The 27,052-nt window shown below is 35.8% G+C and overlaps 1 protein-coding gene and 1 non-coding gene across 8 annotated transcripts in view; both read left to right on the forward strand.

The window, feature by feature from the left end:
- Window positions 1-27,052, forward strand: part of CTNNA3 (catenin alpha 3) — a 1,730,823-nt gene that overhangs the window by 214,780 nt on the left and 1,488,991 nt on the right. The window lies entirely within an intron of this gene.
- LOC121488429 lies at window positions 18,765-18,871 on the forward strand. The gene has a single exon (XR_005987058.1). It is a non-coding gene; the product is annotated as a U6 spliceosomal RNA (small nuclear RNA).

The following is a 27,052-nucleotide window of genomic DNA, read 5'->3' on the forward strand; positions in this document are numbered from 1 at the left end:
AAAGATAGTTTAGCCTATCATGGAGAAATGGTTTGCTTTATTATTGAGTTTTGAGAATTTCTTTTATATTCTAGATATAGTTCTTTATCAGGTATCTACTTTACAAATATTTTCCCCAGTCTGTGGTTTGTCTTTTCACTTTATTAACAGTGTCTTTTGAAGAGCAGAAGTTTTAACTTTGGTAAAGTCTAATTTATCAGTTTTTCTTTAAAGTGCTGTGCTTTTAGTATCATATCTGAGAAGTTAAAGTCTAATCCAGAGCCACTGACATTTTCTCACATATTTTATTTTAACTTTTACCAAATTACTCTCATTTGCATTATTTGAATGTAAATGAACTATTTTAAAACTTTAAGGTCTATGATCCATTTCAATGTAGTTTTTACATATGATATATGTTGTGATTCTTTTTTGGGGGGAAGAGTATATAGTATACAGTTGTTCCAGCATCATTTCTTGAAAAGACTGTCCTTTCTCCCCTGAATTGCCTTTATACCTTTGAAAATAATTTGTCATACATATACAAGGCCATTTATAGACTCTCTCTTCTGTTCCATTGATCTGTATGTCTGCCCTTAAGCCAAAATCACATTGTCTTGATTACTGTGGCTTTCTGGTAAGTCTTTTTCAAAATTGTTTTGGCCTCACCATTCAAAGTTTAAAAGCATCTTGTTGATTTCCACAAAACATTATGCTGGGATTTTGATTGGGATTGTGTTGAATTTATAAATCATTTTAGGGAGTGACCACATCTTATCAATAGTGAGACTTCTAATTTATTAGCATGGTGTATATCTCCATTTATTTAGGTCTTCTTCTTTGATTTCTTTTAGTGTTTTTTAAAAAGTGTTCAGCATACAGACCTTACATGTATTTTGTTAGACTTCCATATAAGTATTTTGTTCTTTTGGTGCTATTGTAAATGATGCTCTTTTAAAAATTCAGTTTCTTATTGTCCATTGCTAATATATAGAAATACAATTGTTTCTTATATATTTACTTTGAAGCCTGTGACTTTGCTAAACTCACTGATTAATTTACTCCTATTTAGGAATTTAATCTCTCATTTGTTAAATAAAAAAATATAATTTCAAAGTTTTTTTTTCGGGGATCCCTGGGTGGCACAGCGGTTTGGCGCCTGCCTTTGGCCCAGGGCGCGATCCTGGAGACCCGGGATCGAATCCCATATCAGGCTCCCGGTGCATGGAGCCTGCTTCTCCCTCCACCTGTGTCTCTGCCTCTCTCTCTCTCTCTGTGACTATCATAAATAAATAAATAAATAAATAAACAAAACAAAAAAACAAAGTTTTTTTTTCAATCTCTCTCTCTCTTTCTATCTCCTCTTATATTATTAAGTGGAAGGAAGGGTGTTTTAGTCAGCTAGGGCTGCCATAACAAAGTATCTCAGACCTATAGGATCAATTTTTGGTGAGGACTCTCTCCTTGGCTTGCATGGTAATTTCTTTGTGCATGCCAGGAGAGAGAGAGAGGAAGAAAGTGAAAGACAGCAGGGGTGGCGATGGGGTGGTGGGGAAGGGAAGACAAGAGAAGAGAGAGAAGAGGCAACAGGGCGTGGAGGAGGGAGGGAGAAATAGTGTACTCTGGCATTTCATGTCTTATAAGGACACCATTTTATGTTCCACCCTTCTAGCCTCATTTAACCTAATTGTCTCTGTAAGGACCTATCTCCAAATACAGTCACAGTGGAGGTTAATTGAGGCTTCAACATATGAATAGGGGGGGGAGGTGAAGGAGATATAATTCATTCCATAACATAGGGGTAGTTCTTTGTTTTTTATAATTAGCAGTATAATTTTTAAAAATTACTTATTTATTTTAGAGAGAGAGAGAGTATGTGAGCAGGGGAGGAGCAGAGGGATAGGGGGAGAGAATCTTCAAGCAGACCTCTTACTGAGCACGGAGCCTGAGGTGGGATCGATCCCAAGACCCTGAAATCATGACCTGAGCCAAAACTAGGAGTTGCTTAATCGACTGAGCCACCAAGGTGCACGAGTTAGCAGTATAATTTGATAAGCCTCCTAAGTTATGCAGAGATACACCTAGAGTGTAGTCTTGGATAGAAGGTGACAGCTTTTTCTGCATAAAAGTAATAGGCAGAACATGAGTGTATAATATTAAATATTAGGTAGTGTTACATTCTTTGGTATGCTGTACCTTTCTCTCTTGTCACTAATGTTTAGTAAAGTCTGTTACAGATTTTCACTATTGGGGTTTGAAGAATAGTGGAGGAGAGATGGTGGCCACACTTAGAGTCTGTATGAAAAGCATAGTATCTAAAGAAAGTAAGACAGTGAGCAGGAGCTGAAAATTCCGTGAAAGCTGTCCAGGGAATGTAAAGCTCCTAGAAATCTTTGAGAATTCCCAAAGCATGTGTGATGAGGACTTGAGCCATTTCATCTGATATGAAAGGAAAGATTAACTCCAGATGGCTTATAGATTTAGGCTTACTCAGATTATATTAGTTAAGTACTTTGTCATATTATAACAGTCTTTACCACATACATTGTTTATTCATTTGTCATGCATCCAACATTTATTTAGCTTGTTTACAGGGATATGACATTGAAAGGTAGTAACCAAGTCTTCAAGGAAGTAACTAATAGGTTAGGGAGAGAGAGAAAATGAGCAAGTGATCATAATATATTGTGACAATTAAATAAACATATCCAACTATAGGGGCCAGAAAAAGAAGGACCTGTGAATCCAGAGAGTTAAAGCTATAGGCTGTAGTCTGGCATCATACTTCAGCAAAAGTTTAAGCAATTGAACTTCAGATTTAACTTCATAACTTAGTACACTCTTATTATGTTCTGATCTTCCAAGAGTAATGAAATCTTTTTGCAGTGGTCTTCAACCACAGGCAGTTTTATCCTCCAGTGGACATTTGGCAACTTTTAGACACATTTTTGGTTGGAAAAAGCAGGAGTGTAACTGGCCTCTAGTGGGTAGAAGCCAGAGATGCTGAAAATATCCTGCAATACAAAAATAGCCCCCCACAATAAACAATTATTTGGCTCAAAATGTCAATAATGCTGGGGTTGAAAGTAACAGATGTTTGGTTTGGTCTATTACCAGACTACTGAATGGTATTGCAGTATACTTAAGCTTCCTTATACAAACATAAATTTTCATAAAATGAAAATAAATAGGAATCATGGGCTGTTTAATTAAGATATTTGCTGTTGTGACAAAGAAACTCCTCATTTTAATGATAGATGGTTTTTCCTTGCTCGTCTATCAGTCCTCTGTTGTTCCTCATTAAATTTAGAGAGCACCCATTGAATATTATCTTTATTGTTGATTTTCATTATAATATGACTAAGATCATATAGAATGTTTTTGATTAAAGTCAGATATTTAAGTGGTGCTAAGAAACCAGTAGGAAAGTGATAGAGATCTAGGAGGATAAGAAAATATTTGTCATAACTCAGAAACAATTTTATATGTACGCATTGGCTACCAACAAATAATATTTAGATTTTCAAACACTGGTTTATACCTCAAAATTTGTCGTATTTCTCTACCCTCATTTCCCCTTAATCTAATTTAGTACCTCTTTGGGGATAGAAAAATTCAGATTTTACTCTTACTATTTTCTTTGGCTTTGTTCACACGTGAATGAATGTACTACCAAATTTGAAATTCTTCCTAGTGAGAAAGATATATCTTAGTTTTTGGCCCTGCATATCTGATTATCCTAAAAGCAATGGCAGCACCAAAACTTTCCTAGAATGGAACAATTATAATTAAGTAGTAAGTGGAGAAGATCATTGGTTATACTGTAATATTTGTGCTTCACAATTACATTTGATTAACTGGCTGAATGTACAAAGCTATTGCTGGGTTAATCCCCCCCCCCCAATTTTTTTGTACTGTTTTCTGACTTTATTTCATTATTCTGTGGCACAACTTTAAGCATATTTAGATTGCTTACATTTTAAAACGGAATCTGAGTGTATTTGCCCTATAATATATCATTAATAAGGCATCACATATAATTAGAAAAAAACAGCATTGCACAGGTGAGAAGAGAAAATGTGTTTTGGCAGAAACAAATTGTGGTGCATATTAGTATGTCTTTAGATCCAAGGAATATTTGATAATTGAGTGCAATTAACTTCAAAATAAATCTTGATTCTCTTTTGGAAGCATATACAAAATTTTAGATGCAAACTAAAATGATAATGTGAAAAGTAACCTGACAAATAGATATCAAACCTGCAGAAATTCTATAGAGATAAAACCATACAGGTGAAAATAATATCCAAATTGAAATAAAAATGTGACTTTGGGAGGAGAGGAATTGTTCTCAGTTGACAGGATAAATGGCAGTATCTTTTGATGTGGGGAAAAAAATAAATGCTTGATTTTCACGTGGTTATTATTAATTTTTGTATATGTGCTGTAGAGAGGCTGTTATTCTCTTTCTCCTAACAAAAAGAATGTTCCATAGTCTCCTATGTATTTTATTTTCCTGTTGTTTATTTTACTGATAGGCAGTAGTTCTCTCCCCAGGGTGCTGAGTTGACCTTCATGTGAGTTACAACTAAAGCCGGGAACAAGGGCATAAATAAAATCAAGGATAATTGTTTTATGGTAAATCTTTCCCTGAAGGCTACAGAACTTTTCTGAAATGTGCTATTTTCTTAAAACTTTTATTATTTGTTTTTTATTTTTTTTTCATTTTAACAATAGGCATCATAAATTGATGTATAAGCAAAGGAGAGGTTGGGCTTATAAGATAGTTATGTTTTAGGAAAGAAACTTTACCAGAAAAACTGATTGTAGTCTCATTCTTTCCCTCTCTTCTTTTCCCATCTATAATCTAGAATATAAACTTCTTACTGTGAAATACTTTGGCAGGACAGCTTTGAAGCCATCATTCTATTGTATGAGAATATTAGAGTTGGCACTCTTGTGTTGGGTAATTAAGGGTGAAAAGTGGTTATGTTTTTAGGCTGGAGAATGAGAGTAATATAGCTATTTAAAAAAATAAAATTCTATATAAAAAGGATTCTTTTCTAAATAGAATGCAATCCTTTTAAAATATCAAAAGTTACTGTTTATAATAACACCACATACATAAGGCATTATTATGTAAAATGATGCAAAATGTCACTGAATCTTTCTAGCTTGAAACTAAATGCTTCCATGACACCTGACAGAAGCAATGCTAACTCTCAATTACCAACCTATAGTTACGAGAGACAGCAAAAACACAGTCAATTGCATTCACTAAACATTAAAAATCTTTTAGGCAGTTATTACAGTTTCTTCCCCATAGAACTTTCTTCCCCTGAAGCTTCTAAGAAAGAATGATTCTGAGTAATCTGTACTTTCTTTTTATTTTCTTACATACACTTTTGATAGAAATGATGGCAATGGTTGATGAGGAGGGCTTTGGGTAAAAGGGAAACAAAAGTCCACAGTTTTACACATCCTGGATAATCATTCCCTGGAGTTTTCTCTTTGGGACAATGTCTTTCCTTTTCTTCATAGGATCATTTTAAACCCTTTTCTGTAAAAAGACACAAAGATTACTGAAAGGCACTTACTGCAAATAGGGTTATGTAGATGTCTTCATATCTTTTAGCCTTAACAAACTGTGTAGTCAGGGTATGTGCACAGTGTCCTGAAAGGTCTGCTGGATAGTTCAGTCTGAGATTCAGCCCTACTTTCAAGAAACATGCAGTCTGTCTGCTGCTCCTCTAAAATAACAGCAGTAGTGGCAATGGCAACACAACTTGTATGAGTAAACAGTTTGAGTAAATAAGGGCTGTAGGAGTGATGTAAACAAATCTTTTATTTTCAGAGTCACAGGAGAGAACATTACTACAGACTAGAGAGATCAAGGAACTTTTTATTTATTTGGGAGTTAACCTTTTTGTTCTCTGGACTTCAAACAATATGAGGAATTTAAATTTATGCAGAAGATGGAGAAGAAAAATTTACTGTAGTGGAGAAAACATGAGGAACAAAGAAAAAAGAGTAAAGAGAGAAATATCTTGAGTGCAAGAAAGAATACAGCAGTTTATGGAATGATTTCTATAGAGGACAAGATATATAAAATGCTCATCAGCAGGAGCCAGATTATAGAATGTTTTAATGACAAAATAGTGTTTTAATATTTTGTTATAGATAATTGAAAGCACTTGAGGGATTTTGAGTGGGAAAATGTTTTTTTTTTTAAATTATTTATTTACTCATGGGAGACACAGATAGAGAAAGGCAGAGGTATAGGCAGAGGGAGAAGCAGGCTCCTTGCAAGGAGCCTGATGCAGGACTCGATTCCTGATTCTGGGATCACACCCTGAGCAGAAGGCAGCTCCTCAACTGCTGAGCCAACCAGGTGTCCCTGGAAAATGTTTTATAAAGATGAATCTAATGGCAATATGGAGGATGAACTGAAGTAGAGAGGACTGGAGGAAGGTTGTTTCTGAAACAGACCTAGGGAATCGTAGAAGCATAAGTGAAGAGTATGAGCAAGGGGCAGAAAGATGTATCAAGGGAACGTGGGACTGGGAAGGTTTCCTTTTGGAGATGTTTTCCATAACTGAATCAAAGTATGATTCACTAAATTTAAGATGTTTTCAAGATTTACAAGCCACATATACTATTATTTTATTTACTTATTTATATTTAAAAAAACATGGTTAGAGAAAATTTATTGCTCCAACTGCTTATATTAGGAAAATTATCATATCAGCAATTAATGGTATATTGCTACAAGATCTTTAAGACATTAAAAGTTGATAGGTTATTATAAATGGACTTATGAGAATAAATATTTAGATGACAAAGTTTTAGAAATGTGATTCCTTTGAAATTTGAACCACTAATTCCTGCTGTAGACCACTTACAGTCATTTGCACACACACACACATACACATATGCATATCCCATGTGTACTTTTGTATAGAGAGTAAGGATTGGCAGTCTGTAGCTGTCGGCAAATATAGACTGTTGCCTGTTTTTATTATTTTTTATTTTATTTTATTATTTTTTTTATTGGAAAGCAAATTCATTTCTATGATTTTATTATTAAAAACACAATAGTTAATATGTTTGACCTTCTAAGCCAGGAACAGTGATTTCTCAACTCTGGCGACTGCTGGAGGCTTTTAAGGCCATTAAACTGGCTCATTGGCATTACTAAATAAGATATTTCAACTGAGCTTCATGGAGTAGTAAGGCTACTTCTGCCGGTATGATATGGTAGTGCTGCCATCAATTTATTGTGTTTCTTCCTCTAATAGGAAATTATTATGATGAAGACTTTGTTCCTTTTTAATTCTTGACCTCTTTAAATTTTTTTTTATTGGAGTTCAATTTGCCAACATTTAGCATAATACCAGTGCTCATCCCGCCAAGTGCCCCCCTCAGTGCCCATCACCCAATCACCCCAACCCCCCGCCCACCTCCCTTTCCACTACCCCTTGTTCGTTTCCCAGAGTTAGGTGTCTCTCATGTTTTGTCACCCTCACTCATATTTTTACTCATTCTCTCTCCTTTCCCTTTATTCCCTTTCACTAATTTTTGTATTCCCCAAATGAATGAGACTATATAATGTTTGTCCTTTTCCAATTGACTTATTTCACTCAGCATAATACCCTACAGTTCTCTCCACGTCGAAGCAAATGGTGGGTATTTGTCATTTCTAATGGCTGAATAATATTGCCTGTTTTTATAAACAAAACTTTATTGGAACACAGCCATGCTCAATTTTTAATGTGTTATCTATAGCTGCTTTTTTGTTTTAATGCAGAGCTGAGTATTTACAAGAGAAATATATGGCCCCCACATCTTCACACCTTTACTCTCTTGCCTTTTATAGAAAAAGTTGGCTGACCCTTGGTCTATTATTATTAGGCAATTCCAGATAAGTCAACTAAGTAAACCTTATTTCTGGTTGCACATGATTTGTAGCAACAAATTCCAGGAAAACCAGATCTTTCATATATATATATATTTAAAAAAAAGGATTTTAGTTATTCATGAGACACACACAGAGGCAGAGACACAGGCAGAGAGAGAAGCAGGCTCCATGCAGGGGGCCTGATGTGGGACTCGATCGCGGGACTCCAGGATCATGCCCTGGGTCAAAAGCAGGCAGGCGCTCAACTCGTGAGCCACCCAAGTATCCCAACAGAACTTTCATATATTGAATAAAATTGAACACATAGCTTGAAGTGAATGTGTTCCCAGTTAGCTGAAGCATTATGACAATGATAAAAACAGAAACCCCTAAGGTTTATTAGGTACTTATGTTATATTGAGTGATGTTGTGGTTGCTTTGCTTATATTATATTATATAATGTAATCATCATAAGAATTGTATGACCTAAGTAAAATTTTAGAATTATCTTCTTTTGATAGGAGAGTAAACTGTGTGTTAGTGATATTAGATAAAAAGCTCTAGGGCAGCAGTTGGTAATTGGGAGAGCTAGGATTTGAATATAGGTGTAGTGAAAATCTATACATCTCACCTTCTCAGGGCACCAGCCGTTTCCTCCATCCATTGCTATAGATCTGGTTTCTGGCAGCCATCTTTGTGTTGTATTAGCTTGTTCAGCCACAATAGACTGGTCCAGAGATGCATACCAGAAGCCAGATCCAAGTTGGGCTGATCAGAGTCTTGCCGTAAGATTTTTGTATGAGACTAAAATTTTTGCTTCATTCTAGCTTCTCTTGAAGAGAGGAAATATGGAAAATTGTGGTGCCTTTCTTCAATTTCTGTTTAGTGATGTGCCCTTTAATAATATGAAAAAATACATATGAATTCAGATCACTGTATGCTTAATATAAACAAGAGGTGTTAGTTAACCAAGGATACTAGTTACCTGAATGTTGAACAGTAACACTGATTTACAGCACCTCCTGCTGGAAAAGGAGAGCTAGAGAGGGTATCTGTCAATCAGGGTTTCGTGCAGGAGATGGCAACCACTCTAGTATTTTCAGTAGAAATCAAGAGGACAGAGAGAATTAGATAGTTGCAATACCTGTTGGAAGAGTTAGGGAAGTGGAAGCCAGATGAACCACCTCTAGAGTATAGATATTATGAAACTGAGATCTAGAGCTGAGATCCAGAGGTCAGGAAGCTGCTACCACTACTATGCTATGACAGCTTCCTTTTACATCAACAAAACTGGTGACTAGAAATGTAACAAGGCACTTGGCTGCTGCAAACATGACCTGCCAGTTTTCCTTGCCAGTTATCAAAAACAGTGAGAAGATAGCCTCTATCTCCCTTCTTGTTTTCTGCATCTCAAGAATGCATCTCATTGGCAGATCCTCTTTGCATATGGGATATTCTAGTTGACTGGTATTTGGGGAGTGTAGTTTTTAGCCTTGTAGCTCCTAAAGAAAAGGGAAGATAAGGAGCTTTGCAATTCCTGTGATAAGGGATAGAAGAGGGTAGCATCGGATGCTAAGTCTCAAAGAACATATCCATCATGGGATCAGGCTGTAGCAGTGGTCAAAATAGTCTGGGTATATTTGATGTACTCCCAAGTCTGTAAGAGCTAGTGCTGACCTCATTGTTCTTTGCTATTATTCTCCTGGCGATATCATGCCTTGAACTTGGGCTGAATTTGAGCTTTTCTCGATTTACCAAGGAAGTCATATAATTAAGGCACTATTGTTTGTAAAGCTGTGATTGAAAACAGGGTCACCTCTTCTGGAGACTGGATGATGGCACACCTAAGGCTTCTTTTTCTGTGAACTCATATTTCTTAGGTGAGAACATAATGAAAAGTTAGTAAGATCTCTTTCCTAGAACTAGCCATCTTCTAATTCATTATATTGCTTGTATTGCTGGATGTTTAAAGGAGTATGTATGATGTTTTAAGACTGAATACCCAATGATATGAATATAGGATTAATGACACATTGCCTAGAGGTTTAATTATTTGGCAAGACTTGCCCTAAATAGAACTCAAAGAGGAATAGAGAATTGGAAACAAATTATTTAATTATTTTTTTACTTACTTGAAATTTTGAGGTAATCTTCAGTGTCTTTTGTAGTTACTCTGTAACTGTTTATGCTTCTGTATTTATTCCTTTTTGGTGATTCAGAAAACTGCAAATAGTGAAGCTATCTTAAGTGGTCATATATGTAAATGTCAGTTGAAAAATAAAGATTTTATACCACATTGATATTTTTCTATTTTTCTTTACTTTCCTGTTGTTCTTTTTCATAGACTACATGGTAAGTAGGTCAGGAATGGTGGGCTTGGGGAGCATTACTTATAGGAACATAAGGCGGCTACTTGGAATCTCCTTCTAAGATCTTGGAATACAATTTTTATGGTCAGTGGTTCTCCAAATGTCCTACTCTGAAGACTCACTGAAAAAGAGAGATGGCCTAATATATCAGTGTTCTTGCAATATGCTCCTGGGATATTTCTCTCTATAGTATGTTCATTCTATACTACCAAGCCAAATGTTCAGAAAAGTGCTTGTTCCTCGACCATAGCTCAAGAATTGCTATTCTAGGAAGAACTTGCCTCCTTCCCCAGTAACTTTTAGTGAAACAGAATGCCTGACAATTTTTGTATCCAAGTGGTATAAATTCTGTAAATTCAGCACATTTAATTTAAATTACTCACTGATCTTGTTTTCAATGCCAGCTTTACACACCACCAACTTACAAATCATATGAAATACAATAGAAATGGATATTCACATGACAGAACATTATTACCTTAGTAATTTATGGTATAGTATTGGGAGATTTTGAGTTGTCTTTTCTCAGAGATCTTCTAATCCAGATACAATATATTTTCATTTCTCTTTGTTCTATTTTTCAGTTAGTGTCTTCTGTTATGATTAATATTACCTCTATAATGAAATTTGTATTAGAAAAGTAAATGGCCTTTTATTTTTTTAAAAGCACTTTTTCCCTATCCCCTAATCAAAAGGTATACCAACACTTAGCTGCAAAAGTAAATAAAAGAAAAAATCTAAAAATACGTTAATATCTTAGAAAGAAATGTAACAAAAATGAAAAAAATAAATTATATATGTTTTTACCTTTGCAATAATAATAAATATCTTGAAAACTTTTCAAGTCATTTCCATTAATTGCAGTGGGTCCTTTTTTTAAGGTAGAAAAGGAGGGCTATCAACTACCAAAAATCTCTTGGGAAAATTTAAACAGTGTAGCATCATTATAAACTTGACACTTGACTATTATGTGTGTGTGTGTGTCTGTGTGTTTGTGTGTGTCTGTGTGTTTCTTTCATGGACTATGTCCTGGGAATAACATCAACTTATTTGAGTTCAAGTCCAACCAGTGGCCTTATGTCCAGAAGTTAAAGCTCAAGCTTACCTCAGTTTTATAGTCAATATGGAAACAAAGCTGTATGGAACTGCTGTCTTCATTCTTTGCCCCTTTTCTAGGCAGTGTTAAGTTCATAAACAAATGTTGAATACATATTTAAAGAATATTTGCATGAAGGAACACTACATTGTTAACTTTCCTAGAATACTCATGCTTTAATCTAGTTTTTGGGATAAGATCAGGGAATTATGAAAATGTTTGCAAAGGAGAAAGAAGAATTTATGAGACATAGTAAGAATGTGAGGATACTTAAGGAGAGTCATAAAAATGAAAGTTGATATATATAGTTTTTCAGGAGGGAGAAGGAATATGTGAGACTTTTTGACTTTGAAGTATGCTCAGTTTGAATGTAGAATCTTCAGATTCAAAGATAGGGTTATATGAAGTAGAGTTAAATCTTTGTAAGGCAAGGGAAAGTTAAAGCATTTTATCTTTGCCAACAGGTAAAAAGATAATCTTAAGGCATATGTCAAAGGAGTAATTTACTTATATAGTAATTTTAAAAAGTGATGAAGGCATTTTCCTTTTGCTCCATGAACATGAGACATGTACAGTTTATGATCTGGGGTAGTGAGACTAGTTTCAGGACATGTCATAGCCAGTTATGAATTCTAAATCTTATTCATTTCCAATTGAAGCATTACTGTGCAGGAGAGAAAATAGAGAAGACTTATAAAACATTCATCAAAGAAAAAATGCAGTGCCTTGGCTTGAAAAGATGAAAACAAGCCTTTTTGAAAAAGAAGCTTAAATTGGTTTTCATGTATTCATTTTTCTGCAAAAGCTGCTAATGGTGGCTGACCACATGGCCAGAAATAAGACAGTGATATTATCCTACTCCCAATCCCTTTACCAATTCAAAGCTTGAGATTCAAAGACACTGTAAATATATCAGTCTTAGATCTGCATGCTTTTGCCAGTTCCTGATTACATGGGAAGTTTCCACTGTAGACTATTATCATTTCATCCAGACTCCTATTAATTGGAGGAAAGGACTCTGTTGTTTGGGTGAAAATAATGAGTGTGCTACGGCAAGGGTAGTGACTTTCTACTGATAGCACCATTGTAGATATATATCAAACATTGAATATGTGCTTAACATAGACATAGTGCCCAATATTCACATATTTAACTGTGGCTTACTTTTGTCACAAATTTATTCTGTTTTAGGCATCATCTCTAAAACTGGCGTTTGATGCTATTGCCATGGTATATGCTTCTCTTCTTTTACTACCACTTCCAAAGGAGTTGGAGAAAAAGTGTTGTTGGAGGAAGTAAAATAAGAAAGAATCCATGTTCTTAAGGGAGGAGGATAACTCTGGTCTAGAACCTAAACAGTGGTGGGTGTTCCCAGAAGCCTGAATTCCTAGGTAGAACCCTAGATACATTTTCCTCTAAAAATGTTTTCCTGGAAACATTTCCCGTATACTTAGGGTATAGCACAAGAAATCCCACACTTATGAACAGATAAGCATGATGGCTGATGCTGCTTCTGCAGTTTCTACTGGAGCTTTACACAGGAGCTTGCCATTACATCATTGAAACTCCCTCACCATCCTCTTCACCAGAGGACCCCATTTCTCTACTCCTTTGAGAGTCATTATTATTAAAAAAAACTTCTTTTTTATTCCTAAATTGTAAATTGAAGCCCTAATTCCTGTAGCCAGAAAAGAGGTTGCACTTGCCCCAGAATCCCATAGGTAGCACAAAACAATCCAAAGGGTACTACAGGTATTATTGCACTAGCTATGCTGCTTACTAACTATAGAGTTGATGCAGCTGGTTAATCAGGCTGTCCTAAGAAGCAGATGTCAAGAACATACAAGAGATTTGTTAGAGGAAAATATTGATGCTTAATGGGAAGAGGGCCTACAGAGGCTGGGAGGGCCATTATTTTTACTTAATATACCAATCACTTTGTATATTATTGCATTTAATTTTCATAAATAGTCCATAGTGGTATAGAACAGTGGTCCCCCAAAGATATCTGTGTCCTAATCCCTGTAACCTCTGAATATGGTATGTTACATGGCAAAGGGGGAATTAAGGTTGCAGATGGAATTAAGGTTGCTAATCAGATGACCTTAAAATAAGGAGATTATTCTGGATTATCTAGTTGGGCTCAACGTAGTCATAGGAGTCCTTAAAAGTAGAAAAGGGAGGCAGAAGAGAAATGGCAGCATAAGAAGGACTTGGCCTGATGTTGTTGGCTTGGGAGATAGAGGAACGGGATCATGAACCAAGCAAGGAATGTGGGTAACCTCTAAAAGTTGGGAAAAGCAAGAGAAGAGATTCTTTCATAAAGCCTCCAGAAGGCTTACAACCTTGCTAACACCTTGATTTTAGCCTGATGAGACCCATTTTGAATTCCTTACCTCCAGAACTATAAGATAATTGATTTGTATTGTTTTAAGCTTCCAAGGTTGTGCAATTGTTACAGCGTCAGTATCAAACTAAGACAGATGTGTATTTTTATTCTAGTTTTATAAGAGAATTGAGACTTAGAGTAGTTAAAGAAGATTGTCATGATCACAGGGTTAGTAATGCAGAGGATTCAAATCCAAATCTGCTTATTTCCAAAGCTTATACTCTATTTGGTGTGTTGTTTGAAAGTGTTACCTGGAATCCCTCAGATATCCTTGGTAGGTCTCTGGCTCAGGACTTTCTTGCGTATCTTAGTGGGCCACTCCAGTGTCTTTTCTGAGCTCAGTCCTTTTTCTCGTCCCTCAAAGGATCTTCAGTTCTTCCTGACCACACTTTGGCTTTGGCAGGGCGGTACTTTACATGCCTTTCCATCCAGTCTTGGAGATGTGACCATTATTGTTCCTGAAACCCTCAGTGCAGCTGAAAGCTGGGGAAAAGGAATCATATTCTCATGGTGTTTCATTTCATACCTCTTCCCATTTTCTGAAACTGACTTGCCCTGGATGCTTACTTTCCATTCTTAGAAAACATGAGGTGGAATCTAAATAGGGAATAGACAGGATATACACGTTCTTTTTCTCTCTCTCTCTCTCTCTCTCTCTCTCTTTCTTTCTCCCTTACAGGTTACTCACTATCTATTTTTCAGGGAATGATAAATAGAATCCCCAGTTCAGTAATCACTCTAGTTATAGTTATCTTAACATCTTTAATTTACTTTATAGGTTAAAAAATTTTTCTGAGCTGAACTTACAAATTTAACAGTTCTTAGAGGAGTGCTGTCATGAGGAACATGCATTATAAATTACATGTAACAGATATGACAGCAGTTTAAAACACAATTTGATCATAAGCTGGGGCCTGATAGTATTTATAGTCTATTAGTGAATTAGACTACAGAGCAATTGTTGACTACACTGTTGACTTTCATGCAGAGAAAACATATTACCATTTGAACCCTAAGGAGTGGTTTTGGCCTTGTCTCTTGAGCAAAAATAGGATGGCTCAAATAAATCAGTTTAGTTCTATTTGTTTTATGAGCTGTACAGCAGTTGAAGCCCAAGTTTAATGACTTATTTCACACATTTTCCCATAAGTCTTTCCTGGAAATCCAAGACATTCAGAGTTATGATGGGTTATCAGAAAAAGGGAGGACAAGGTTCATTATTCCTGAAATATTACTGCCTATAGGAGTGCACAATAGTTGAGGATTTAACTATTTTAATGGTTACTTTATATTAAATGAGCTAACATATGCTTCTTATCACAAAAGAATAATTCTGCCCTCATTAAGAATTGTGATAAGAGCCTCTTAATTTTTGGAGCATTTTAATTTCCTGTTTGATTACACTCAATCATTGTTATTTTTCTAAAACCTGGAATTGTTTAGGTTCAAATTCTGGCATTTTGTATTTGATCTTGAGGGGTAATTTATTGCAGAATTTGTGTATGAAATTATGCATGGCTTGTTTTTTTAAAATCAAGTTTTAGTTTTAGGATACTTTTACATTTACAGAAAAATTGCAAAAGATAGTACAGAGAGTTCTCATATGCTTTTATCTTCCAGTTTCTCCTTTTGTGACAACTTATATTACTATGATATATTCGTTACAACTAAGAAACCAACATTCATACATTACTATTAACTAAAGCTCCACACTTTATCCAAATTTCCCTAGTTTTTCCTTTAATGCCCCTTTTTAGTTCAAGGATCCAATCCAGGATACCACATTACATTTAGTCATCATGTTTTCTTAGTCTTCTTGGTTCTACAACAGTCTTTTAGACATTCCTTGGTTTTCATGACCTTGACAGTTTTCAGAGGTACTGGCCGGGTATTTTGTAGAATATTTCTTAATTGGGCTTTGTCTAATGTTTTTCTCATGTCTAGACTGGGCTTATGGGTTTTGGAGAGGAAAACCACGGAGGCAAAGTGTTTGTATTATATCATGTCATGGGTACATGATATCATCATGTCTTGTCACTGATGATGTTAATCTTGATTACTAGTCAGGTGGTGTTTGCCTGGTTTTTCCACATAAGGTTTTTTTCTCCCTTTTCACTCCCCCTTCTTTCCTATACTGTGCTCTTTGGAAGTAAGTCACTAGTAGAGCCTACACTCAAGAGTTAGATTCATAATATAGCTCAGAAAGATGGAGCTGAGCTCTTCCTCTTGGAGGAAGAGTATCTATGTAAATTAGTTGAAATAGTCTGTCAGGAAGATAGTCTCTTTCCCCCCATTTGTTTGTCATGGCTTGATTTTGGTTTCTTTCATTGTTCTTTTCCCCTCTCAAATACAATCTGATAGAGAAGATAAGGCGTGCAAAAAAAACTGTTGTATTTCATTGTATTTAAGATATCATTGCTTAGAAGACATATTATTTCTGAGAATTGTAAAAATATGAAAGAAGTGTGGATTAAAATTGATGTCATGCAATATCATGAGAAGCATGATATGGTTGTCTGGAGGGCAGTTTCACAAATTCCTTTAGAAACACTTTTTACTAATTGTATAATGAAAAAATTCTTAAGTTTTGGATGCAGTAATTTAAGATGATTTTGTCCTGTTTCACGAGATTGAAACATCATCCCAAATTAAATTAATTTGAAATTCCTTATTTGTATAATAGAATATTTAGATTTTGGTATTATCCTTATTTCATAATTCTATAAATAGTGTTTTGCACAAAGTAGATTGGATTATATTTTATTTATAAGATTACAATGATACAAAAAGTTTTGTCTTTTCAATGTAAATTGTGCACAGTTCTCTGTTATTCCATTTTTCTTAATACCTTTCTACTTTCTTTTGTTTGGCTCATTTTCTTGTACATTGATTCTATTTGTAGAGATTCATAGAATCATAAAATGTTAGAGTTGAACATCTTTAGAAATGATCTAATTCATTCCTTATTTAATAAGGCACCTAAGAGACTTGGCACAGGTTATCAGCTAGCAAGAATACAGTGAGATAGAAATGCAAGATTTTTGACTGTGAGTCCAGGATTCTCCCAGTGTACAACAATGCTTCATTTTTATTAGACTTGGAAATTTCACTGTGAATCACCATCGCATTGTTTTGAAATAGAGTTTTTTTAATGTGTGAAAACCTTTGCTTTAGTTCTTCATTTCTCTTTGACTTTGGCCTGAGAAAACTTTCAACAAAGCCAGAGAAATTTACCTCTTGTAACTTGTTTCCAGCATTTTTATCATTATGGAGGAAACATAGGTTCATTTGTGAATTGAACTCATATATATGTGTTTCTTAAATAGCTAAGAGGATTCTGATCCATCTCCTATCTATTGGACACATCAGTACTTAAAAAAAATTTCTTGGAACAAGTCTAAAAAGTATTGTATTATTAATGCAACTTAAAATTGAAGGAAAGGCAGTCTGAAAGTTTTGAAAAAGAGTCTTGAGAGAATCATCTCCTCTTTAACACAGTGATTTTGTCTGATAAAGAAATAGAAACATTTTCTCTCTGTAGATTTCATATGATATTATCGCATATGGAATGTATATTTTATTTATATTGCTCACATACAGAGGAAAGTCTTATTCTGTATGTATGTCATTTCAGATAAATAAAAAAATAACAAAACAAATAATATAATATATTATATTATAATATAATAATATTGTTATAGAGTGCACACATGGTTGTGATGGTTTTTATCTGCATTGCCATGATACAATATCATATTGTTTTAGGATGGATCATTTTGCACTTAGAAAATTGGACTTAAAATATTCAGATTCCAAATGAACAAAAAGGAACTTCACATCATATGGTTTATAAGCTTTTTTTTTTGACAGTATTTGTATGTGCATCACAACAAGGCCTTGGAAATTTGTTAATTTTTTCCATCCCTCCCTTCTGCACACTTTTCTTACAGCAAACTGTTCTACATTCATTAATGAAGTTTCACTCTGCAGTAGTTGCCTTTTTTTTCTTTTCTTTTCCAGATGGGTGCATCACTTGATTTAACAAAATTGGAGTTTGGGAAAGTGAAGTTTATTTTCCATGCTGGAAATACCTTGCAGTGTCCTTGTTGATCTAGATCTAATATTTTATTATGAGTTTGCAACAACAATCCTTGCAAGGACAAAACCAGGAGATAAGCCTTGGAAAGTTTCCCAAAAACTGAGGACCTTATTCTTTCAGAAATAACATGGCAAAATTTGGCTGTTTGACTTTCAGCATTGATTCTCTAATGTATTACCTTTTTAAAATTAATTAATTAATTAATTAATTTTTATTTATTTATGATAGTCACAGAGAGAGAGAGAGGGGGGCAGAGACATAGGCAGAGGGAGAACCAGGCTCCATACACCGGGAGCCCGACGTGGGATTTGATCCTGGGTCTCCAGGATCGTGCCCTGGGCCAAAGGCAGGCGCCATACCGCTATGCCACCCAGGGATCCCTCTAATGTATTTCCTAATTCTCTTAATTTTCTCTGTTGTATACTCTAAATTCTCTCATTTATTCTCTAATGTATACTCAAGGATTTTTGTGTGTCTAGTGAACAGAATTTCTTATATAGTCTCTGTTTCTCTAGGCCTCCACAAAGAGTGTAATCGTCATCATCATCAACATCATCATCATCATCATCATCATCGTAACAATGTCTTTGTATTTTGTACAAATACAAAATAGTGGGACTTTCATGTATTTTTCACATGTGTTTGTGAGTTTAGCATTTTCCATACAGTCATTCTTTTCTTTCCAGCTTGTAATTGGCTGCATGGCTTCAGCTCCCAGGCTGATGAGCAGTTGAAGCAGCTGGCCTAGTGTCCAGACTGCCATGCTCCTATATCCCTGGCTGAGTCCCTTATGATCTGGTAACATGGCCCCACTAGTTCTCCACTGGGTAATTGTCAAAGTAATATTCTGACAGCCACATTTGAAGTGTGGCCAGTGCTCTCCACTGCTACTTGTGCCAAGTTGTGTTCATGGTTCCTTTAAGAGATTTTGCTGAGTGCTCGCTTCGGCAGCACATATACTAAAATTGGAACGATACAGAGAAGATTAGCATGGCCCCTGCGCAAGGATGACACGCAAATTCGTGAAGCATTCCATATTTAAAAAAAAAAAAAAAGAGAGATTTTGCTGAGCTATATATGTGAAAGTTTTTTTTTTTTTTTTTTTTTTTTTTTAATGACATTTTGGTATAGTCTTTGGCCACCCCCAGGCTTTAGATGAGTCTGAGGGCAATCTTAACAGCACATTACTGTGTTATTTCAAAATCAGTCTTCAACTAATTTTGTGGATCAGATCTGTAGATCAGACTTATGTACCTGACTATCACTTTCTTCATGGTCAGTGCCATTAAACAAATTAAACCCTTGTCTTTTCATGGACATGTCTGAATTTCCGATGTAGGCATCAGGACCACTGAAGACCTTTGCAGCCTTAAGCAATTTTATTTTTTGAGGCTTCAGTGAGCTCATAGCAAATGTATTAAATGACCCACAGTCCAACATTAGATATGGCTTTTTATTTAGGAAAATTTGGATTTTTTTAATAAATATGCTTTGAAATTACATTCCTATCAATAACTCATTTAATTTACATACAGTTATGATTTATTTGCCATCATTAAGTACCTTTTGGAATTCTTTTTTTTTTTAAGATTTTATTTATTTATTCATGAAAGACACACACACAGAGAGAGAGAGGCAGAGACACAGGCAGAGGGAGAAGCAGGCTCCACACAGAGAGCCTGATATGGGACTCGATCCCGGGTCTCCAGGATCACACCCTGGGCCGAAAGTGGCGCTAAACCGCTGAGCCACCCAGGGATTCCCTTGGAATTCTTTTATAGTAGGATCATTTAATGTATAAACTTTTTAAATACAACTAATTGCTTATAATACTACAATTTAAAGTTAATTGAGTTGCCATAATACACTTGTGGACAATTGATAATTCTAATTTTATAATTTTCTTTTTATATTTTGATATTAGTCATAGTTTTTCACAGTCTTGAAAAGATTCTAAATCCCCAAAACTCTATTCTGTAATGACTAGTAGATTAACAACACCCTGGAATTCCTAGCTGCTTTGGATACTTCAAACTGAAGTGTTAAATGGAAACTCCTCTTTCCCCCCTACCCACCCTTCCTTCATAAATACTTACTCAGCCCTAACTGTGTGTTTGCAGCATCGTTGTTTGCAGTATTGTAACATGGATCGTTTTGCCTTGTGTATGTGATTCCTTCACCCGTTTGGATATTGTATATAAAAGTACAAGTGCGAAGAGGAAAGCATGGCCTTTTATATAGCAGCACTGTCTCAGTAAATTGCAAAACAGAGTAGGGAAAGTAGAGATTTCCTATAGTTTTCTTGCCCCTCTGTAAGGCAGGGCATAGCAAGGCTGAGACTCAGGATTGTGTGAGGGTCAGAAGGAAAGAAGCAGCAATGAAACATCAAATTCTGTTTGAAAAGCAAGGGCAGAGTTGAAGAGCAAAATGGAGGGAGGCCAATTATTGGCAGTCAGGAAGTGTGAAGCAAAGAGCTCAGTGAACTGGATACCAGAAGCAGATTTTAGGGTAAAAGAACCCGCTCCCCATCTTTTTGCTAGACGTATTTCCTCCTTTATGAATTGTCTATTTTTGACCTTTGCTCATTTATCTTTTGAGATCTTAATGTTTTTCTTGTCTGCTTGTTTGATCTCTTGATAGAGTCAACATATTAAATGAGATCTGTCCTATTTACTTCAAAACCTTTTTCTCAGAATTGTTTTTTACTTTGGATTTTTAATGTCACACCATTTTATTTCTTTTAACTTATTTTTGTAGCTTCTGAGCCTAGAAAGGCCATCCCTTCTCTCTTGGTAATAAATCACCAGTTTTTCCCTCCAACTTTTATGATTCAATCTTTAACTCTAACTCATATGGAATTTCCTTTAGTATATAATGTAAAACAAGTGCTCTCATTATTTTTTCTCTAAGTGTATAATTTCTGATTATAAAACCATTCATTAATTAATCACTTTTCTTACTCATTCTTCAATGAATAGGTATGTCTTTTTAATTATGAATTAAATTCTACTTTAGTCTAGCTATCCTGTTTTATTAACCCATTTTCATATCCATACTGCTTTCTTTTATAATTATTGTTTTAGGATGCTTAATGTCTTGTATAATTGTTATTACAAATGTATAATTTGTGATTATAAAACCATTTATTAAATAATAACTTTTCTCATTCATTCTTCAATGAATAGGAATGTCTTTTTAATTATGAATTAAATTCTATTTTAGGCTAGCTATCCTGTTTTATTAACCCACTTATATTCATACTGCATTATTCTTTTATTATTACAGCTTTAGGATGCATAATGTCTTTTTTAAAAAAGAATTCTCTTACCTGTTTAATTTTTCAGATGAATTATTTTGTCAAGTTCTGAACAAGTTTACATTGAGATTTTGATTGAAATTGCCTATATTTATGGGACACTTGGGTGGCTCAATGATTGAGTGTCTGCCTTTGGCTCAGGGCGTGATTCTGGGGTCTTGGGATTGAGTTCCATATCAGGCTCCCCACAGGAAGTCTGGTTCTCCCTCTGCCTATGTCTTGGCCTCTCTCTGTGTGTCTCTCATAAATAAATAAATAAATAAATAAATAAATAAATAAATAAATAAATAATCTTTATTAAAAAAGAAATTGCATAAATCTATAAATGAAAATTTCTCATCTTTGTCTTCATACCCAGCGACATTTTTTTTCCACAGTAGGACATTGATTTACAAATTCTAAATTTTCACTTTTTATTATTAAGGATTATCCCACCTGATTATTTGATTAGTGAGATAAAACTATATATACTGATATTGGTGCATGAGGATGACACTCTTTGCCACAAATTACAAGTTTGTGCATATTTTTATTTTTTTTTAATTTTTATTTATTTATGATAGTCACAGAGAGAGAGAGAGAGGCGGAGACACAGGTAGAGGGAGAAGCAGGCTCCATGCATCGGGAGCCTGACGTGGGACTCGATCCTGGGTCTCCAGGATCGCACCCTGGGCCAAAGGCAGGCGCTAAACCGCTGCGCCACCCAGGGATCCCTGTGCATATTTTTAAAGCAAGGGTGACAAGAGGCACTGAGCTATAATAAATTCTTAAGTGTTTTTGTAGCAAAAAGCTTAGCTCTTTTGTAGTTGTAACTATACAGAGTTGTACTTTCTGCATACTTAAATGGCTTATGTTAATACCACTTTATTTGAACTTCTTTTACTTTGTGTAATTAATAGTGATCATTTATTCATGGAACTAATATTGTTTGTGCCAGGCTTTGTTCTAGGCTCTGGGGATATGAGAAATGAAAGAAAGAGAAAGAGTATCTGATCTTATGGAGATTTTATCCTAGTTAGGTAGACAGATAATGAACAAGTAAACAAATAAACATTGATAATGTGCTGTGAGGATGAATAAGGCCAGGTAAGAAGAGGAGTATGATGACTGAAGGTTGTTATTTGAGACAGGGTGGTCAGGGAGGACCTTACTGATAGGATGCTATTTGAGCACAGACACATTGGAAGGAGATAGACCATACAAATATGGGAGTGGTAGTGAGGAATGCTCTAGACAGAGGGGATGGACAATGCCAAGGTGGAGGCTGTTCCTTGATGAAAGAAGAAGCAAAGGGAAGAGTGGTAAATGTTGGAGAAATATAATTAAAATAAAAATCTCCCAACCTAGGGATCTTCTCAAAAAGATAGTAGAGAAAGAAAAGTTGGGGGAATCACTGGGTGGCTCAGCGGTTTGGCGCCTGCCTTCGGCCTGGGGCGCGATCCTGGAGTCTCGGGATCCAGTCCCGCGTGGGGCTAACGACGTGGAGCCTTCTTCTCCCTCTGCCTATGTCTCTGCCTCTCTCTATATGTCTATCATAAATAAATGAAATCTTTAAAAAAAAAGAAAAGTTTTATTATTGAACATGTATTAAACCAGAATGTAATATGTACATATAATAGACAATTTAGTAGGAGATTACTAAAACAGAAAGGAATCTCACCTTTTTACATATCTAAGCACATGCAACCCAACATTCTTCCAGATTTTAAGTTTATTATTTATTTCCATTAAGGTATAATTGGCAAACAACATTATCTTAGTTTCAGTTGTATAACATAATGATTTGATTACCACAAAGTCTAGTTAACATCTGTTGTCATACATAGTTACAGAATTTTTTCCTTGTGAGGAGAACTTTTAAGATCTACTCTCTTAAAACAAACTGAGGTTTACCGGAAGTGAGGTGAGTGGGGTGATGGGTGAAATAGGTGAAGGGGATTAAGAGTATCATGCTGAACACTAAGTAATGTATAAAATTGTTGAGTCACTATATTGTACACCTGAAACTAATATAACACTATATGTTTACTAGAATAAAAATAAAGATAAATAAACATTTTTTAAAAGAGGATCTACTCTTAGCAACTTTCAAATACACAATTCAATACTATCAACTATAGTCAGTATGCTGTGCAGTATGTTCCATGTCTTATTTATTTTATAACTGAAAGTTTGTATCTTTTGACTCCCTTCAGCCATTCCTCCCACTCCACTTTTATCCTCTGGTTACCACCAATCTGATTTCTGAATTTTTGAGCTTGTCTTTTATCTTTTTTGTTTTGTTTTGTTTTTAACTCCACATATAAATGAGATCTTATGGTATTTGTCTTGTCTGACTTACTTCACTTAGTAAAATGCTGCCAGGGTTCATCCATGTTGTCATAAATGGCAAAATTGCATTCAGAGGAAAAACAAACTTCTCATATCCTAATGACTGGAGGTAGTTTTGCAATTCAGAGGGAGTTAGGCTCCTACCCTCCTGCAGGAACTTGGGAGATAGGCGGTGCTATCTCATCTTCCTTGATGTTTACATTTCAAAGAGATGGCTCTCACGTCTTTCAGAAAGACATTGCGGGGCCATAAAACTCAGAAGAGGCTTACCTGATTTTCAAAAGGAATCATATGCATTTCAAAGAGAGTAGAAAGTCCTGTAATTACAAGTTTTCTAAAGTAAATATTCTAGGTAAATGTTGAGGGGGATCTTTTCCCTTATTTTCAACAAGGGATAATTAAACTGCTCATTTTTTAATTAATTTTTATTGGTGTTCAATTTACCAACATACAGTAAAACACCCAGTGCTCATCCCGTCAAGTGTCCACCTCAGTGCCCGTCACCCATTCCCCTCCAACACCTGCCCTCCTCCCCTTCCACCACCCCTAGTTCGTTTCCCCGAGTTAGGAGTCTTTATGTTCTGTCTCCCTTCCTGATATTTCCCAACATTTCTTCTCCCTTCCTTTATATTCCCTTTCACTATTATTCATATTCCCCAAATGAATGCGAACATACACTGTTTGTCCTTCTCCGATTGACTTATTTCACTCAGCATAATACCCTCCAGTTCCATCCACGTTGAAGCAAATGGTGGGTATTTGTATTTTCTAATTGCTGAGTAATATTCCATTGTATACATAAACCACATCTTCTTTATCCATTCATCTTTCGATGGACACCGAGGCTCCTTCCACAGTTCGGCTATTGTGGCCATTGCTGATAGAAACATCGGGGTGCAGGTGTCCCGACGTTTCATTGCATCTGAATCTTTGGGGTAAATCCCCAACAGTGCAATTGCTGGGTCGTAGGGCAGGTCTATTTTTAACTCTTTGAGGAACCTCCACACAGTTTTCCAGAGTGGCTGCACCAGTTCACATTCCCACCAACAGTGTAAGAGGGTTCCCTTTTCTCCACATCCTCTCCAACATTTGTTGTTTCCTGCCTTGTTAATTTTCCCCATTCTCACTGGTGTGAGGTGGGATCTCATTGTGGTTTTGATTTGTATTTCCCTGATGGCAAGTGATGCAGAGCATTTTCTCATGTGCATGTTGGCCATGTCCATGTCTTCCTCTGTGAGATTTCTCTTCATGTCTTTTGCCCATTTCATGATTGGATTGTTTGTTTCTTTGGTGTTGAGTTTAATAAGTTCTTTATAGATTTTGGAAACTAGCCCTTTATCTGATATGTCATTTGCAAATATCTTCTCCCATTCTGTAGGTTGTCTTTTAGTTTTGTTGACTGTATCCTTTGCTGTGCAAAAGCTTCTTATCTTGATGAAGTCCCAATAGTTCATCTTTGCTTTTGTTTCTTTTGCCTTTGTGGATCTATCTTGCAAGAAGTTACTGTGGCCGAGTTCAAAGAGGGTGTTGCCTGTGTTCTCTTCTATGATTTTGATGGACTCTTGTCTCACATTTAGATCTCTCATCCATTTTGAGTTTATCTTTGTGTATGGTGAAAGAGAGTGGTCCAGTTTCATTCTTCTGCATGTGGATGTCCAATTTTCCCAGCACCATTTATTGAAGAGACTGTCTTTCTTCCAATGGATAGTGTTTCCTCCTTTATCGAATATTAGATGACCGTACATTTCAGGGTCCACTTCTGGGTTCTCTATTCTGTTCCATTGATCTATGTGTCTGTTTTTGTGCCAGTACCACACTGTCTTGATGACCACAGCTTTGTAGTACAACCTGAAATCTGGCATTGTGATGCCCCCAGCTATGGTTTTCTTTTTTAAAATTCCCCTGGCTATTCGGGGTCTTTTCTGATTCCACACAAATCTTAAAATAATTTGTTCTAACTCTCTGAAGAAAGTCCATGGTATTTTGATAAGGATTGCATTAAACGTGTAAATTGCCCTGGGTAACATTGACATTTTTACAATATTAATTCTGCCAATCCATGAGCATGGAATATTTTTCCATCTCTTTGTGTCTTCCTCAATTTCTTTCAGAAGTGTTCTATAGTTTTTAGGGTATAGATCTTTTACCTCTTTGGTTAGGTTTATTCCTAGGTATCTTATGGTTTTGGATGCAATTGTAAATGGGATTGACTCCTTAATTTCTCTTTCTTCAGTCTCATTGTTAGTGTATAGAAATGCCATTGATTTCTGGGCATTGATTTTGTATCCTGCCACGCTACCAAATTGCTGTATGAGCTCTACCAATCTTGGGGTGGAGGCTTTTGGGTTTTCTATGTAGAGTATCATGTCATCGGCGAAGAGGGAGAGTTTGACTTCTTCTTCGCCAATTTGAATGCCTTTAATGTCTTTCTGTTGTCTGATTGCTGAGGCGAGGACTTCCAGAACGATGTTGAACAGCAGTGGTGAGAGTGGACATCCCTGTCTTGTTCCTGATCTTAGGGGAAAGGCTCCCAGTGCTTCCCCATTGAGAATGATATTTGCTGTGGGCTTTTCGTAGATGGCTTTTAAGATGTCGAGGAAAGTTCCCTCTATCCCAACACTCTGAAGGGTTTTGATCAGGAATGGATGCTGTATTTTGTCAAATGCTTTCTCTGCATCTAATGAGAGTATCATATGGTTCTTGGTTTTTCTCTTGCTGATATGATGAATCACATTGATGGTTTTACGAGTGTTGAACCAGCCTTGTGTCCCAGGGATAAATCCTACTTGGTCATGGTGAATAATTTTCTTAATGTGTTGTTGGATCCTATTGGCTAGTATCTTGTTGAGAATTTTTGCATCCATGTTCATCAGGGATATTGGTCTGTAATTCTCCTTTTTGGTGGGGTCTTTGTCTGGTTTCGGAATTAAGGTGATGCTGGCCTCATAGAACGAATTTGGAAGTACTCCATCTCTTTCTATCTTTCCAAACAGCTTTAGTAGAATAGGTATGATTTCTTCTTTAAACGTTTGATAGAATTCCCCTGGGAAGCCATCTGGCCCTGGACTCTTGTGTCTCGGGAGGTTTTTGATGACTGCTTCAATTTCCTCCCTGGTTATTGGCCTGTTCAGGTTTTCTATTTCTTCCTGCTCCAGTTTTGGTAGTTTGTGGCTTTCCAGGAATGTGTCCATTTCTTCTAGATTTCCTAATTTATTGGCATACAGCTGTTCATAATATGTTTTTAAAATCGTTTGTATTTCCTTGGTGTTGGTAGTGATCCCTCCTTTCTCATTCATGATTTTATTAATTTGAGTCTTCTCTCTCTTCTTTTTAATAAGGCTGGCTAATGGTTTATCTATCTTATTAATTCTTTCAAAGAACCAACTCCTGGTTCTGTTGATCTGTTCCACAGTTCTTTTGGTCTCGATATCATTGAGTTCTGCTCGAATTTTAATTAACTGTCTTCTTCTGCTGGGGGTGGGGTCTATTTGTTGCTTTTTCTCTAGTTCCTTTATGTGTAAGGTGAGCTTTTGAATTTGAGATCTTTCCAGTTTTTGAATGGATGCTTGTATTGTG

This window comes from Vulpes lagopus, chromosome 3 (genome assembly GCF_018345385.1).
Source record: "Vulpes lagopus strain Blue_001 chromosome 3, ASM1834538v1, whole genome shotgun sequence".
NCBI classification, from domain to species: domain Eukaryota; kingdom Metazoa; phylum Chordata; class Mammalia; order Carnivora; family Canidae; genus Vulpes; species Vulpes lagopus.